We start from the raw sequence: 17,024 nt of genomic DNA, 5'->3' as shown, positions 1-17,024 counted from the left end.
AGGCCATTTCCTGCCCCCATGTGACCTTTTGTGCCACTTTCTCATACATTGGTTGGCCTTAATGCGTTTTCCTGGATATTTTCTTAGTACTAAGTCTAGCGGGGTACTTTCCTGACCTTGACCTTGAGAGTTACCCATGTAACCCTGACAAACGCTATGTGAGGTGTTTCTATGGTGTTCTGGTAGTCCCTCAGGGGCTGTCCTGATCCAGACCAATAACTTGCTGGCTGTAACACCTGTTTTGTATTTTAAACCCTTAAAAGGATTAAATTTCCAACTGTTATGCCCGTCTTCTTTTTCTTTAACTAAATATGAAAATTTACCTGTTTCCCACCGAACCTTCCTTGGGACCACAGTCAGAGTCAACCTAGGAAACAGTTCTTCACCTGGATCGGTTGGCAGTGTTATTAAATGATTTAATGGTATGCTAATTTCTTTATTAGGATCAGCACAAAGCAGCTCCAGCCACGGGGTTAAACCCTGATGCCACAGACGTCTTATCAGCAGCTCCCAATTAATTAGAGGGAATTGTTCTTTCTTTTGCTTCAGATTGACTACCTTAGTAATCTGCCATAATTTCTGATTGATCTCTTGTTCGTCCTGCCAATGTTCTGCTCCTACACTGTCAAAATAGGTCCTTTCCAGCCAAAAATGTGTCCTGATTCCCTGGGTTTCGATGTCTCCGTCAGTCAAGTAATGTTCTGGGAGTATTATTTCATCATCACTTAAGTCTCCCATCAAAGACTGTCCCAAGCATTGATCAGTCTGTCAGCTTTTTCACTATAATCTAAGCTTTAACTCTTTTGATTTATAGCCAACTTTATTTATTTAATCCTCTTACAACCCTAACACTTCCTAATGTCTTTGCTCCCGACTTTCTATTTTCCTTCTAATTTTTTAACTTTCTGCTTCTTGTCTTTTTCTGCTATGTTTGTTTATTAGTTTTCTTTCTTTGAAATAATATCTACCTTCTCTGTATTTACATAGCAGTCTCTTCTCCTGTCTTTTTCTTCACTGTCTCTGTTTCACACTTTCCTCTCTGCCTGTCATGCACCTCCCAAGTCCTTCTGTTGGGTCTAAACGCCTCCTCCTTCTCGTACTCTTTACATTAATCTTGTATGTCAGCCAGCCTGCAAGCCCTCACAGCTTTGCCTGCAACTCCCCGATTACTCTCCGCTCTCCCACACACCAATCTTCAAAAGCTTTATACACAAAAATTATTAAAAACAACTTTCTATATATCTCTATCTAGACTTCTGCCACTTTTCACTCCGCGGCTTTAAACAACCTTTTAATCACTTAACACCAATGTGTTCTGTTTAAATATGTATCTCTTCTTCACGTTAGACAGCTTCTCCGGCACTGCCAGCAACTCATATATTATTTATTTATTTATTTTTTTATTTTCTTAACAAGCTACTCTTTGAGCGTACAATATTTCATTTACTTCTACGCCTTACCGCGCCTCGCGTGCGTATCCTGTGCTTAATATATTTTTTTTCACAAGCTCCTCTCTGAGCATACAATATTTCATTTATTTCTACGCCTTACCGTGCCTCGCGTGCGTATCCTGTGCCTTTCTGCACTTTCTTCTACTTTTTTTTCCACTTACTGAGCTCCTCGTGAGCTTAATGTGCCTTTGCACTGAAAATACTCTCTTTTTCTTTTCTTATAAAAAAAACACCTCATATTACTGTGTACTTAATTACTTATTCTTCTCCCACGCCCCACAAGCGTGTATTTGGTGCCTTACTGCACTATTTTCTACTTCATTAATTCTCATGTATTCTGCACTAACTCTCTATTTATTTTATTTTTTTTATAGTTTTTCTCTTTTCTTAAAAAATGACGTCCTTTATTGAGCTCTTTTACTTACTGTCAGCTGTGCTACTTTGCACTTTTCTCTTTAAATCTCTTTATCACGTACGGTATTTCTACTGCGCCCCCTCAGGCGCTTATCTTGTGCTTCCTCTGCACGTATTCTCTGTTAAACTCTTTTTCTCACTTATTTCACTTCAGTCTCTGTTAAACTCTTTAAATAACCTTGTATTACCTTGTATCTATTTGTCAGTATACTCCCCTAAATTAACCCCTACAGCGCATGCTATCAGCCGGCACGTTAGTAACGAATTTCAACACCAATTATTCCCCAAGCATCCAGGTTAGTTCTCCACGCACTCTTTTCCGCACCAGAGTTCATGAACATTCCTGACCTTTCACTCACACAGACATTCTTTTTCCCGGGAACACACACACCTTCTGAGCATTTTATCTACAAGGCCTGATAATTTTCAATCTTATCTTTTTTTGTCTTTTATCAATTTTCTTAGTCCAGGTTCTTTTGGGTAAGAGGCAATTAAAAAATATCACCTGTCAACCTGGGCGGAAATCCCGACTCACTCCTCCAGATTGTGCAGAAGTTATAAAAGGTTTCTGCTTACCTTTTAGTCGTGATCACTGTTATTTACGGTCTGGAGGGATGAGCTGGACTGCCCCAGACTGCCGGAATGCCCCTGGACCCTCCTGGCTGGCTCGCCAAGTTCTGACGTGAGTCGTCTTTAGTCTTCTCAGGATGTCGTCTTTTAGATAACACAAACTAATTGCAAGTGATATGCTAGAAAAGGACACAACACTTTAGAATAATTCAGCCTTAAGCAAGATAAAATGCACAGAGTTTTTAAGTTTATTTAAGCCTTCGACACAGAGCTTAGACAAACTGAGTCCTCTAGAGAGACTGAATATGTGACAACCACGCTCATCTATTTATTGGAGACCCGCGGGCATCGCTCCTCCTTTGACTTTTTTATTTATTTCATTCCCAAGACATGGTTTTCTATTGGAAGCGTCCTCTAGTGAACCCTAAGCAGGTGTTAGGCCATTATTTCAATGTGACAAACGCTCCCATTAAAACGTGAAGGATTTACAACTGATTTTTTTAAAAGACCTTCAGCCACAGGTGCAGCTGGCCTGAGGCCCCCCCGCACATGGCTTCAGCCACAGGTGCAGCTGGCCCGAGGCCCCTGCACGTGGTCTGCGGGAAAGCACCTAAAAGGCCTTGGAAAGCCCCTGACAGACTGAATGACTAATAGAGCCCCTTTTTTTGGGTTGAACACCTACTAGTTCAACCAGAGGACATACAGTTCGGATCAGGACACTTGATAGTTCATCATAGTTCAAATAAGGACCTAAAAATTCTTCTACAATGCACATTTGTGGTTTTGCTGTTTGTAGTGTAATTTGTTGACAGACCATGTCATTGCGATACAGAAAATTAAAGACAGCGCTGCATAGCACAAAGAAAAACAAAAACAAAAGAAAAGTAGAAATGTGAAAATAGGTCAGTCTCTTTAGGAAAAACTGTACATGTGGTGCTTTAGGAATTACAGTGCAGTCTTCCTACACCTGACGTGCCCAACCAGTCAACCGCTGGCTGAGTTCCAGTTGATCGCATGACACTGGTGCTGTAACGGACAGTGCTCCTATAATAGATTGATGCAGAAGGTAGCAGCACTGCACCAATAAGGATGCCAGCTGCCGTTAAACACCATAAAAGAAGAAGAGGGTTCCTCCTCCTCTTCTTCTTCTTCTATGGTGCAGAAGCAGAGGAGAAACAATGTTTTTGAAGCAACATAACGGCTTAAAATAAGGCCTAAATAAGGTGTAACTTATTATATTTAGGCCTAAACGGCCTAAATAAGTTACACTGTGGACAAAAATGGTATGTAAACAGTTCAAAAGTCAGTGTTTTTATTAATTTATTTTTTGTGCATTGGTTGTATTTGTAAATGCAAATAGTGAGCCGTTAGCTCAGTTAAACTGTGACGATTAATTCTGTGATTTACTGCTTTTGTTAAAGATGATGACCGTGTTTGGGATTTTTTTTTTTTTTTTTCGTTTTGTGTAATGTTTACGGAAGCAACACAGACGATCCATTCCTTTAACAGTTTATAAATGTAATTGTTGTGTGTTGGGGGGTTTGGCTGGATGTTTTTGTGTTGTTTTCTTTTCTTTGCTCTCCAGGTGGTATGCAAACTGGTTTTTGTCTGTGGAGACGGTGCTGGCAGAAGAGTCCTTCACCCTCATCAGCATTATTAGCTGCACCTGTGGAGGATGTTCACGTGCAGGCCTACTGACTCGCAGCACCTGTGGATGATGCTCACATGTAAACTTAAAGACTTTCAGCTGAAGCAGATAATGAGATGGCATTCTGCATTTAAGCCATGAGTGGTTCAAGCAGAATTGCCGGGAACTCGACCTTGTGACGTTCGTTTGTGAGACGCTGAGGACCACGCCAGGGTTTGACACATCGTGCCTGTGAAGGAGGACGGGTGAGGGACACATGCTGTCAGCACACATCAGAGGTGATTATTGTCTGAATGATCGTTAATAGTAATTTGGCATTTTGTTATGCAGTATATTTGAACATTGATGAGAATTGTGCAGTTTGCTTCTCACTGCCGTGGCGTACGGACTGATGATCCTCCATCTGTTGTGAGAAGCTGCTCATTTATATAAAGCTTAAATTCAGACCTGAATGTGTTGCTGATAGTGTGTGCCTCTGAAAGATATTTGCTGTAGCTCTGTTGACTTACCTCACCTTTTCCATCCTTCACAGAGTCAGTTTGTCGTGTCCACCTGGGGGGTGTTTGGCGGTGAATCTGAGTCCAGAAGCGCCGATGCTTCGATCCTTTTGGGCGCTGGAGAGAGCGCCGTCCTTCACTCCACCAGACAAACCACATATTTATGTTGTACACTAATTATTGCACTAGAGGGGGAAATAAAATCGTTTTGTTTGTGGAACCGCTTTCTGGTTATTTAGCGCTGGGTTCGGTCAGACGTTGGTCCGCTCCTCAACCTGCGTCTGCACATAACAGTAATACAGAAATAAATTGTGACTATTAATACTGTGATTTATTGCTTTTGATAAAGATAACAGTGTTTGAGGTTTGAGGTTTTTTTTTTTTTTTTTTGGTTATTCCATGTGCAACTGGAGGACTGCTGCACTGCTGTAAATTTCTGGAATGGTTTTCTGCACTGTTGCCTGAAATTAAAGAATTTCTGAAACATTCAAACCATGCTGAATATGCACAGCTTTTTAATTTTAGCCTTTCTTACTTCTTGTCTCCTCTCAGTGCCAGAAGTCCAGCTAAGGTAGAGAACAACTTTTGCAACTTTAGGCATTGTGTAATTTGAGTTGTTTGTTGTTGTGGTGTTACAGGCCAGTTACACCTACTTGTACTTATTCTTTGCACATTTACTTCAGTAATGCATTATTATTGTTAAAACTTTATCTTTGTGCCAGGAAATTGTGTTATTATACTTGGCTTGGTAGATCTCAATACACTGTCAAGTTTAAAAGTAGATCTCGGTTCAAAAAAGGTTGGGTACCCCATCCTACACCTCCTGATGTTCCTGTCTGTTGGGCTACAAATTCTCATCCACATCACAACAAAGGTCTTCTCTTGCTATGCAGAATGGGAAGAATGTTTTATAGTGAATCCAGCAGGCATCTGCTGTGATGTCATCACACGCTCCATCCATGACAGTCAGAAGAGTGATCACTGTATGTGGCTGGCGACCATATACTTTCCATCTACATACTGAGAAAAATTCCTCCATGGGGTTACGGAATGGGGAGTAGGGTGAGAGGAACTCCATCTGCATCCTGTTGTGGGTCGCAAGCCATTGCCTCATGATGTTGATGGAAACTGACACTGAAACTGACATTGACACTGACATGATAGCTTGAGTGTCAACTGACATTGACACTCAATCTATCATGTACTTTGGCAAGTCATCTCCAATCTGACCGCTCACAAATAGCAGCACCCATGATTATGTTCCCGCCTCGTTGGCCTGGCTCATCAACTACAGTGGCCAATGATATTTCAACCACGCCTTCTGCGTTTGGTTGGGTTGAAGCCAGCCTCATTCATGTAGGTGAAGCTGTGCAGTGGTTCAATTGCTTCCAGTTCCATTGTAAGCTATATCCAGAAGATACAAAATACCTTTTATGAATTACATGCATTTTCATTTTGGACAAGATACAGTTACATTAAATGTGTACAGCACATATACAGCATCTTCTTTTCTTCAGCCATAGCAAATGTGTCAATGTCAGACTTACTGTACTGTATATCACTACACGATGCTGTCCAGTTCCTGTGAGGCATAGTTACTGCATGCTCATGTTTTACTTGTACTTACTGGTAGCGCAGCTCCTTCACTCTTTCACCATTTCTTTCAAATGGAACAGTGTACAGCTGCTTCATATTCTATTAATGTGTTTTCAGCACCCTATCAGTGGTTGAGATGCTGGCTGTTTGGATGTTTTCAAAGATGTTGTTGTCCTCTATAATGGCACTTTTTATCTCCCTTAGTCTTATGGCATTGTTTTCTATAACCATGGTGTAAATAGCCTCCTGTTCAAGTATGAAAAGGGGCCCTCTGCCACCCCTGTGAAGTTGTTTTACAGTCCTATGTGGAAAAAATCTAGTAATGCAAAACACAAAATTAAACAAGATGTCACTGTATAAAGTATACTAACTATATATTGTAAAACTGTAATATTGTATGAAGCATTACAGAAAGTCTACAGTATTACAGTACAGTGCCTATTGCTAGATTACATACATACAGCATGTGTTCTGTTGACAAAAAGTCTAAATGATTGAGGACACAGCTGTTCTCCCATTTGGCTGCACCCTTTGACCCGCCTCAGCCATTGTAAGCCCATGATTGAGAACGTGGTCTACAAGTGTGTCTCTTATCTCATCATGAATGCACATAGGTCCTCGGACTCTTCTGCCTCTTCCTCTGTTTTGCCTCCCAACTCCTCCACCATGCAGCCTCATTGGCACAGGTTTTACGCCGGATGCCCTTCCTGACGCAACTCCACATTACATGGAGAAATGTGGCAGGGGTGGGATTTGAACCTGGAGCCTTCTGAACTGAAACCAAGCACATTAACCACTTGGCCACCACCCCTGCTGCATATATATATATATACATATATATATACACACACACACACACACACACACACACACACACACACACACACACACACACACACACACACACACACACACACACACACACACACACACACACACACACTTGCCAATTGATTGTTCATGAGATGCACCTTTGTAATGGCCCCTTCACACATAGTGCAAAGTTTGGATGGCGTTTGGACAAAAACAGCGAAACAACGTGAAACAGTTCAAAATTAGCGCACCATGAAACATTGCACCGACGGGTAGGCGTGCATGAACCTGGTGCGAGAGTTTGTGCACATGCTGGTGTCTTTTGGGCAGGAGCACACAGTACCAGCTGCAGCACATTGTGCCACTTATGTGGTGGAAATATAAAAAAACAGCCAGTACCTGTGGGACCAAATCGCGCTGCTTATGTGGAAAAAAAAACATACGACCCACTGGACGCAAACCTTCACTGTCCAAAAGCTCTGATTGCCAGTCAGAGACTTCACCACTGAGCTACGGAGCTGTTCTTTGAAAGCTGCGGGAATCTGCCTCATTTCAGGAAGGACATGGAAGTATTACAAAAAAAATTTAAATCCCACACCATATAAAAACACCGCATTTATCAAGCGAGTAATACAAATATGATCCATCTGTTCCTCTGGTAATGACTCATGGTCACAGACATGCAGTCATGAAATGACATGAATGAGAAGGAGTTCGCTCATCTCATTCATGTCTACATCTGCTAGCGCGTCTACAACCGGACGCGTGCACGTGTCTTGTGGACAACGTGCCACAGGACACCGCGTCATGTGGAACAGAGCTCACGTGGGTGATGTGACAGTGACATCACCTGCTGCGTGTTCTGATCTGATGGTCCGTTTCAACCTGGGAGCAGCCTGTCCATGTGCGCACCATGCATGCACTCACTCACTACAGCACGTCGCCACAGTGATATATGTTTTTATTTATGTCCACTTGATAACAGCAAACAGACACACGCGCGTCACAGTGGGCAGTTGTTTGTCCATGTCCATCCAAGCGCAGTATGTGGTGTCCAGCTGGAATGTCCAGATCCACAGATTTCCACAGCCGCTTCAGTGGGAGGACACACCTCCTGTTGTCTCAGCGCACACAGCAAAGCTACACTCATGTGGGACTTAGACAAATTTCTCTGAGTACGAAAGTGATTGTCTGTAGTCTGTTGTCGTGCCAAGAGTGTGACTGGCCACACATTTTCTAAATGCCACGCGAGCGGTGTTAGATGTTTGTATGTGTTACCTGGAATTTGGCCGGCACCTGCCGTGAGAGGGTGCAACGGGTTCGCACAGTACACACTTTGTCTTTCAGACGCTTGTGTGCGCAAATAGTTGTAGCAACAGGTGTACGAGGTGTTGGAGGCAGGGACGATTTTACACGGTTTGCATACGATTCCTGTGTCGTGCACTAAGTGTGCACTTCGTCCGAACTTCGCACTATGTGTGAAGGGGCCCTTAGAAAAAGTCAAGATTCACCTGGGAGCAATTTACCAATTAAATGACAGATTTAGAAAAAAACATGTCTAATGGAAATGTATAGGAAATATACTTGATATATTATGACAACTTGCTCAACCATTTTGCATGTATAGAGTTATGCGATGAACTGTCTAAATGTTGTGGAACTATTATGTAAGACTATTTAACAGTAGGAAACAGCAGAGAATTGTACATAATCATTTACGTGGATGTACCAAAGCATTTGCAACTTGAAATGAGAAACTGCTTTTTTGATGTCCCCAAGTGACAGAATGATGTGAAGTCTGAACAGGTAGTTTTGAGAATTTCAATTCTGATCTGAGAAATGTACCAAAGCGACTAAGAAAAACTAATTCTGATATTTGTTTTACTTCCCAGAGATCATTAACATTTTGTGTGGAAAAAAAAATGTAAAAAATGATATGAATGCTTGTTCGTCTCATGATTGCACACATTTCCTCCAAATGGTCCAGTTTCTTCCCACGCTCCTCCCACACTGCAAAGACATGGAAATGAGATGCAGTGGAAAGTCTAAATGGCCCACAGGTACAATGAGTGAGAAGTTATTTGTGTGTCTAACCTGGTGGGCTGACAACATGCGGTGGGTATTTTCTCACCTCCCACCCAGTGCATTGTGGAAAACTGATCCACTTTTTTTCTGACAGTGAATGGGAAACATCAGCAAAATGAGCATTTCTTACAGACATCTTAATACTGCATTCAGTCACTGAAATTTGTTACAGTGTGCTCAATTAAACTGGCATTTACAAATGATTTGTAATTGAAATATTTGTGACTGATAATATGTGGCTGATTGGCATCAGGAGGGTACATCAAATGGCCAGCTATTCAAGTACAACCAAGGATTTTCTGTTGTGGTTTGTCTGTCATATGAAGAGAAAGAGAGAGAAAAAAAGATTTGTGTGTGTGCGTGCGCACCATATAAACTTAAAATATTAATCTGGTAACACTATCTATGATATGTGGTATATTTTACACCTTTACTGTCAGGATTTCCCCCAGATCCTGGTTTTAACTGTTTTTACCAGTGCCATGTGTTAGTTTCTCCACCAGATGGTGCCCTCAGTTTTGTTTCACACCTGGATCAGACAAGTGACTGATTTCTGATAGACTATTTAAACCCGGACTTTCTGTTCTTTGATGGCGGGATTCTTCCAAGAGCCAAGCCCGATACTTGCATGTTGCATGTCCTTTGCTGTCTGTTGCCTTGCTTTCCTCGTTTTGCCACGCTAGCTTCCGAAGCCTCGTCTATGAGCCAGACAGATACCAGGAGGTCCATACATGATTGCTGCCTTGACCTGGACCACATCATCCGGCTATACGCTCAAGATGCCGAAGCTTTCTGCAGCTTAAGCTCAGGTAACGCTGGCCTCCCCCTCTATTTCCCGCATTAGAGCAAATGTCTTTTCCTGATGTTCCAGATGATTCCAGTACGGCTTCCAAGCAGACCTGGACCCTGGCACTAACTACCTGCACCGCAACATCACTTTGGGAACTTCTCGGCTCCCGGCGTCGAGCACGTCTCAACTAAATGCCAGTTAAGTTCTCCTTCGTCTCAGTGGGATCCCGTTCTCACTTGTAACTGTGCTAGGATAAAGAACTATTCCAAAAGCTCTGCTTAAGAACTGCATGAACTCTGATATCAAACAATCGAAGAACCCAGTCCAGCTGTATCAAGTCCTGCTTAATTGGCGCTGCGGTTCAGAATGCAGCACTTGACCTCTGACCTTTGGATACAACTTATGGACTATGAACAATTACTGAACAGTGAACTGTTTTTCTTAAGAAGATAACTTTATTTCATGAACTCTGAAAGAACTTGTGTTAACCCTTTTATGAACTGTGACTGTTTTGAGGCTCCAGCATTATGAGTGCATTCACTCACCCTGTGTGTCCCCATAGTTCCTGGTTTCGCAGGCGAGCGTTACCTGGTCCTGGTCCTTGAACCCTTAGTTGACATTCTCCTTCAAGACTGGCTCGGAACCCTGCAGTGCCCAGATTTCCACCACTATGATCGGGCTGATTCTCACCTCAGCAGGCCACCTTTATTTCATTGTTTAGTGTTAATAAATCTCCTTTCATTCATATTCCGTCCTGTTTCTTGCTATCTTGCATTTAAGTCCATCGCCAAGTACCGGTCCAGTCCTGTCTGGACCCCTAATCATAACATGTACTGCTGTCTGCATTTTGTTTTTCCCCACTGAATTTGTCAGGGTTGTCTTTTGGGTCTGAATAAAATTTTTGCCACTTCTGCAGTTCATCAGTGAACTCACGGGTAGCACGGCAACCCCAATCTGGAGGTGTACAGTTCGGAGCTGCTGATGGTTGTGCTCACCGTCCGTGTTGTGCTGTGGCACTATTGTCCTGCAGCAGTAATTCTTTGAGGCCTGGCTTTCTAAAAGTTGGTAAGCACTTGGATTGCCAGCACAATCAATATCCGAGATAATTTCAATTTATTTTCATTTATATAGCGCCAAATCACAACAGAGCTGCCTCAAAGTGCTTCACACAGGTAAGGTCTAACCTTACCAATCCCCAGAGCAACAGTGGTAAGGAAAAACTCCCTCAGAGGAAGAAACCTCAAGCAGACCAGACTCAAAGGGGTGACCCTCTGCATGGGCCATGCTACAAACATAAATTACAGAACAATTCACGGACGAATATGCAAGAAATGCTATTGGCAAACAGGACAGGAGGATCACCAACACGAATACAACCCCCATCTCTGAATGGAGCTGCACCTTAAACAGAGAGAAAAAAACAGAATCAGGCATCAGAAAGACAAAAAAATACTGTATAATTTTCCAGCATTAAACAACAAGAAAAACTGAAGAAATACTAAGGTGATCGCCGGCCACTAGCCCTAAACTTCACTAAAAGACAGAGGCCGCAGCCCGCTCCAATTACTAATAAATTAATTAAAAGAGTAAAAAGCGTAAAACAAAACTGTACCAGTATGCTAGCCATATGAAAGGGAAAATAAGTGTGTCTTAAGTCTGGACTTGAAAATCTCCACAGAATCTGACTGTTTTATTGATGCAGGGAGATCATTCCACAGAACAGGGGCACGATAAGAGAAAGCTCTGTGACCCGCAGACTTCTTATTCACCTTAGGGACACAAAGTAGTCCTGCACCCTGAGAACGTAAAGCCCGGGCCGGTACGTAAGGTTTAATTAGGTCAGCTAGGTAGGGAGGTGCCAGTCCATGAATAATTTTATAGGTTAGTAGCAGAACCTTAAAATCTGATCTCACTGGGACAGGAAGCCAGTGAAGGGATGCCAAAATGGGTGTAATGTGGTAGTACTTTCTGCTTCGTGTCAAAAGTCTGGCTGCAGCATTTTGAACCAGTTGGAGACCCCTAATGCTAGACTACGGTAAACCAGAAAATAGAATCAAAATCAAATCAAATCAATTTTATTTATATAGCGCCAAATCACAACAAACAGTTGCCCCAAAGGCGCTTTATATTGTAAGGCAAGGCCATATGAGGTCCCTAAGATAAGATGGGACCTGATTATTCAAAACCTTATAAGTAAGAAGAAGAATTTTAAATTCTATTCTAGAATTAACAGGAAGCCAATGAAGAGAGGCCAATATGGGTGAGATATGCTCTCCTATGTCTGTAAGACAATCCTGCAGTTTAGCTAATTGGTGTGTGTCCTCTGGCTTCATGGATAGATAAAGCTGGGTATCATCTGCGTAACAATGAAAATTTAAGCAATGCCATCTAATAATACTGCCTAAGGGAAGCATGTATAAAGTGAATAAAATTGGTCCTAGCACAGAACCTTGTGGAACTCCATAATTAACCTTAGTCTGTGAAGAAGATTCCCCATTTACATGAACAAATTGTAATCTATTAGATAAATATGATTCAAACCACCGCAGCACAGTGCCTTTAATACCTATGGCATGCTCTAATCTCTGTAATAAAATTTTATGGTCAACAGTATCAAAGCAGCACTGAGGTCTAACAGAACAAGCACAGAGATGAGTCCACTGTCTGAGGCCATAAGAAGATCATTTGTAACCTTCACTAATGCTGTTTCTGTACTATGATGAATTCGAAAACCTGACTGAAACTCTTCAAATAGACCATTCCTCTGCAGATGATCAGTTAGCTGTTTTACAACTACCCTTTCAAGAATTTTTGAGAGAAAAGGAAGGTTGGAGATTGGCCTATAATTAGCTAAGATAGCTGGGTCAAGTGATGGCTTTTTAAGTAATGGTTTAATTACTGCCACCTTAAAAGCCTGTGGTACATAGCCAACTAATAAACATAGATTGATCATATTTAAGATCGAAGCATTAAATAATGGTAGGGCTTCCTTGAGCAGCCTGGTAGGAATGGGGTCTAATAGACATGTTGATGATTTGGATGAAGTAACTCAGACAGAACAATCGGAGAGAAAGAGTCTAACCAAATACCGGCATCACTGAAAGCAGCCAAAGATAACGATATGTCTTTGGGATGGTTATGAGTAATTTTTTCTCTAATAGTTAAAATTTATTAGCAAAGAAAGTCATGAAGTCATCACTAGTTAAAGTTAAAGGAATACTCGGCTCAATAGAGCTCTGACTCTTTGTCAGCCTGGCTACAGTGCTGAAAAGAAACCTGGGGTTGTTCTTATTTTCTTCAATTAGTGATGAGTAGTAAGATGTCCTAGCTTTACGGAGGGCTTTTTTATAGAGCAACAGACTCTTTTTCCAGGCTAAGTGAAGATCTTATAAATTAGTGAGACGCCATTTCCTCTCCAACTTATGGGCTATCTGCTTTAAGCTGCGAGTTTGTGAGTTATACCATGGAGTCAGGTACTTCTGATTTAAAGCTCTCTTTTTCAGAGGAGCTACAGCATCCAAAGTTGTCTTCAATGAGGATGTAAAACTATTGACGAGATACTCTATCTCACTTACAGAGTTTAGGTAGCTACTCTGCACTGTGTTGGTATATGGCATTAGAGAACATAAAGAAGGAATCATATCCTTAAACCTAGTTACAGCGCTTTCTGAAAGACTTCTAGTGTAATGAAACTTATTCCCCACTGCTGGGTAGTCCATCAGAGTAAATGTAAATGTTATTAAGAAATGATCAGACAGAAGGGGGTTTTCAGGGAATACTGTTAAGTCTTCAATTTCCATACCATAAGTCAGAACAAGATCTAAGATATGATTAAAGTGGTGGGTGGACTCATTTACATTTTGAACAAAGCCAATTGAGTCTAATAATAGATTAAATGCAGTGTTGAGGCTGTCATTCTCAGCATCTGTGTGGATGTTAAAATCGCCCACTACAATTATCTTATCTGAGCTAAGCACTAAGTCAGACAAAAGGTCTGAAAATTCACAGAGAAACTCACAGTAACGACCAGGTGGACGATAGATAATAACAAATAAAACTGATTTTTGGGACTTCCAATTTGGATGGACAAGACTAAGAGTCAAGCTTTCAAATGAATTAAAGCTCTGTCTGGGTTTTTGATTAATTAATAAGCTGGAATGGAAGATTGCTGCTAATCCTCCGCCTCGGCCTGTGCTATGAGCATTCTGGCAGTTAGTGTGACTCGGGGGTGTTGACTCATTTAAACTAACATATTAATCCTGCTGTAACCAGGTTTCTGTAAGGCAGAATAAATCAATATGTTGATCAATTATTATATCATTTACTAACAGGGACTTAGAAGAGAGAGACCTAATGTTTAATAGACCACATTTAACTGTTTTAGTCTGTGGTGCAGTTGAAGGTGCTATATTATTTTTTCTTTTTGAATTTTTATGCTTAAATAGATTTTTGCTTGTTATTGGTGGTCTGGGAGCAGGCACCGTCTCTACGGGGATGGGGTAATGAGGGGATGGCAGGGGGAGAGAAGCTGCAGAGAGGTGTGTAAGACTACAACTCTGCTTCCTGGTCCCAACCCTGGATAGTCACAGTTTGGAGGATTTAAGAAAATTGGCCAGATTTCTAGAAATGAGAGCTGCTCCATCCAAAGTGGGATGGATGCCGTCTCTCCTAACAAGACCAGGTTTTCCCCAGAAGCTTTGCCAATTATCTATGAAACCCACCTCATTTTTTGGACACCACTCAGACAGCCAGCAATTCAAGGAGAACATGCGGCTAAACATGTCACTCCCGGTCCGATTGGGAAGGGGCCCAGAGAAAACTACAGAGTCCGACATTGTTTTTGCGAAGTTACACACCGATTCAATGTTAATTTTAGTGACCTCCGATTGGCGTAACCGGGTGTCATTACTGCCGACGTGAATTACAATCTTACCAAATTTACGCTTAGCCTTAGCCAGCAGTTTCAAATTTCCTTCAATGTCGCCTGCTCTGGCCCCCGGAAGACAATTGACTATGGTTGCTGGTGTCGCTAACTTCACATTTCTCAAAACAGAGTCGCCAATAACCAGATTTTGATCCTCAGCGGGTGTGTCATCGAGTGGGGAAAAACAGTTAGAGATGTGAACGGGTTGGCGGTGTACACGGGGCTTCTGTTTAGAACTACGCTGCCTCCTCACAGTCACCCAGTCGGCCTGCTTTCCCGGTTGCTCGGGATCTGCCAGAGGGAAACTAACGGAGAACTATTGGAAGGATTGGACTACTGCAAGAACATTGCAGTAGTCCAATCTAGAAGAGATAAATGCATGGATCAGGGTCTCAGCATCAGCCATAGACAGGATGGGACAAATCTTCGCTATATTTCACAGGTGGAAGAAAGCAGTCCTTGTAATATTTCTAATGTGGATGCCAAAGGATCAAAAATTACCTCAAGGTTCCTCACTTTGTCAGTGTGATGTATGACACACGAGCCGAGGCTGAGCATTAACTGGTCAAATTGATGCCGATGTCTCCCTGGACCAAGAACCATCATTTCAGTCTTATCAGAGTTTAAAAGTAGTAAGTTTCTAGACATCCAACTTCTCACTGCGGCAAGGCAATCTTCTAAGGATTTTATGTGAACGAGATTACCAGCAGTTACCGGCATGTATAACGGAGTATCATCTGCATAGCAGTGAAAGGTAATCCCAGAACGCCACAATATGTGCCCAAGGTGCTATATAAAGGGAGAAAAGCAGGGGGCCTAAGACAGACCCCTGTGGAACCCCAAATTTCATGTCACTAAGGTTAGAGGTAGTGTTACTGTACAAAACACAGTGAGAACGACTGGTCAAGTATGACGTCAGCCATGCAAGGGCACTCCCAGTAATCCCAAAATGATTTTCCAGCCTATCAAGTAGAATATGATGATCCACTGTATCAAATGCAGCACTGAGATCAAACAGCAACAGAACCGTAGTGGTGTCCGAATCCATTGTAAGCAGACGATCATTCAACACTTTAGTGAGAGCCGTCTCTATGGAATGATATTTTCTAAAAGCAGACTGCAGTGGCTCAAAGAGATTATTTGTTGTGAAAGTGTCGTGACACGGACCCACAACAGGGGGCGTTAATGAACGGACAATGGATAAGCCAAAAGTAACAATTTAATGTTGTGAATCGCACAACGACGTACAGACAATAACAATATGGTGACTGTCAATTATACACCAGGTGACGTGTGAGCAGGCTCGACGATAGAAGACGCCTGGCGAGAGAAGAGCCGGATCCCACACAGCTTCCACCACCAACGGAGCTGAAGAACACCGGAGCCGCCAAGCCCTGTGCCCCAGGTGGCCGCTGTCTTCAGCAGTCAGACCCGGTACTGCTGGCAGAGAACAGAGACAGTCCTGATGAGTGTGAGTTTGCACACTCAGTAATCCCACAGTCTGTATACAGGTAGGAGGGAAAACCTCCACCTCCAGAAACAATTTCACCCGTGCAGCTCCTGTTAGTCTCTTCCCTGGATGGAGTGAGAGGTGAAGACCGTCGCACTCCCACTATCCGCCAATCCAGCTTCAGACAGAGCCCGCAGGAACACGGCTGCACACAGAACAATGTTTAGTTACAATATCGGTCGCAGAGAAGGTTACCTGAATGGTAGCTGATTTCTCGGCGGGGAGGTGGAGTTGCAGTCCGGCCTTTATGGTGGTGGTGATGAGTAGTGGATGAGTGACAGCTGGTACGGATGATGAGTGACAGCTGTCACTCCTGGTCGCTCCGACGCCCTCTCGTGCTTGAAGCCCGCACTTCAAGCAGGGCACCATCTTGTGGTGGTGGGCCAGCAGTACCTCCTCTTCAGCGGCCCACACAACATTATTCTCAGTAAGATAGTCTACAAGCTGCCGTGACACCACTTTTTCCAGAATTTTAGAGAAAACTGATAGATTTTATATCGGCCGATAGTTTTTCTAGGGTCAAGATTAGGTTTCTTAAGTAATGGTTTAACCACTGCAGATTTGAAACATTTAGGAACAGATCCAGAAGTTAAAGAAAGATTAATAATTTCCAGCACAGTCGGCCCAAGAATGGGCCACAGGTCCTTAAACACTTTTGCTGGTATAGGATCAAATAAACAGGTTGTGCTTTTTGTTGACATTAAGAGTTTTGTCAGCATGCCTAGT

This window comes from Thalassophryne amazonica, chromosome 5, assembly GCF_902500255.1.
Source record: "Thalassophryne amazonica chromosome 5, fThaAma1.1, whole genome shotgun sequence".
Lineage (NCBI taxonomy): Eukaryota > Metazoa > Chordata > Actinopteri > Batrachoidiformes > Batrachoididae > Thalassophryne > Thalassophryne amazonica.
The sequence above is the reverse complement of the archived record's forward strand: the minus strand, read 5'-3'. Positions refer to the sequence as shown.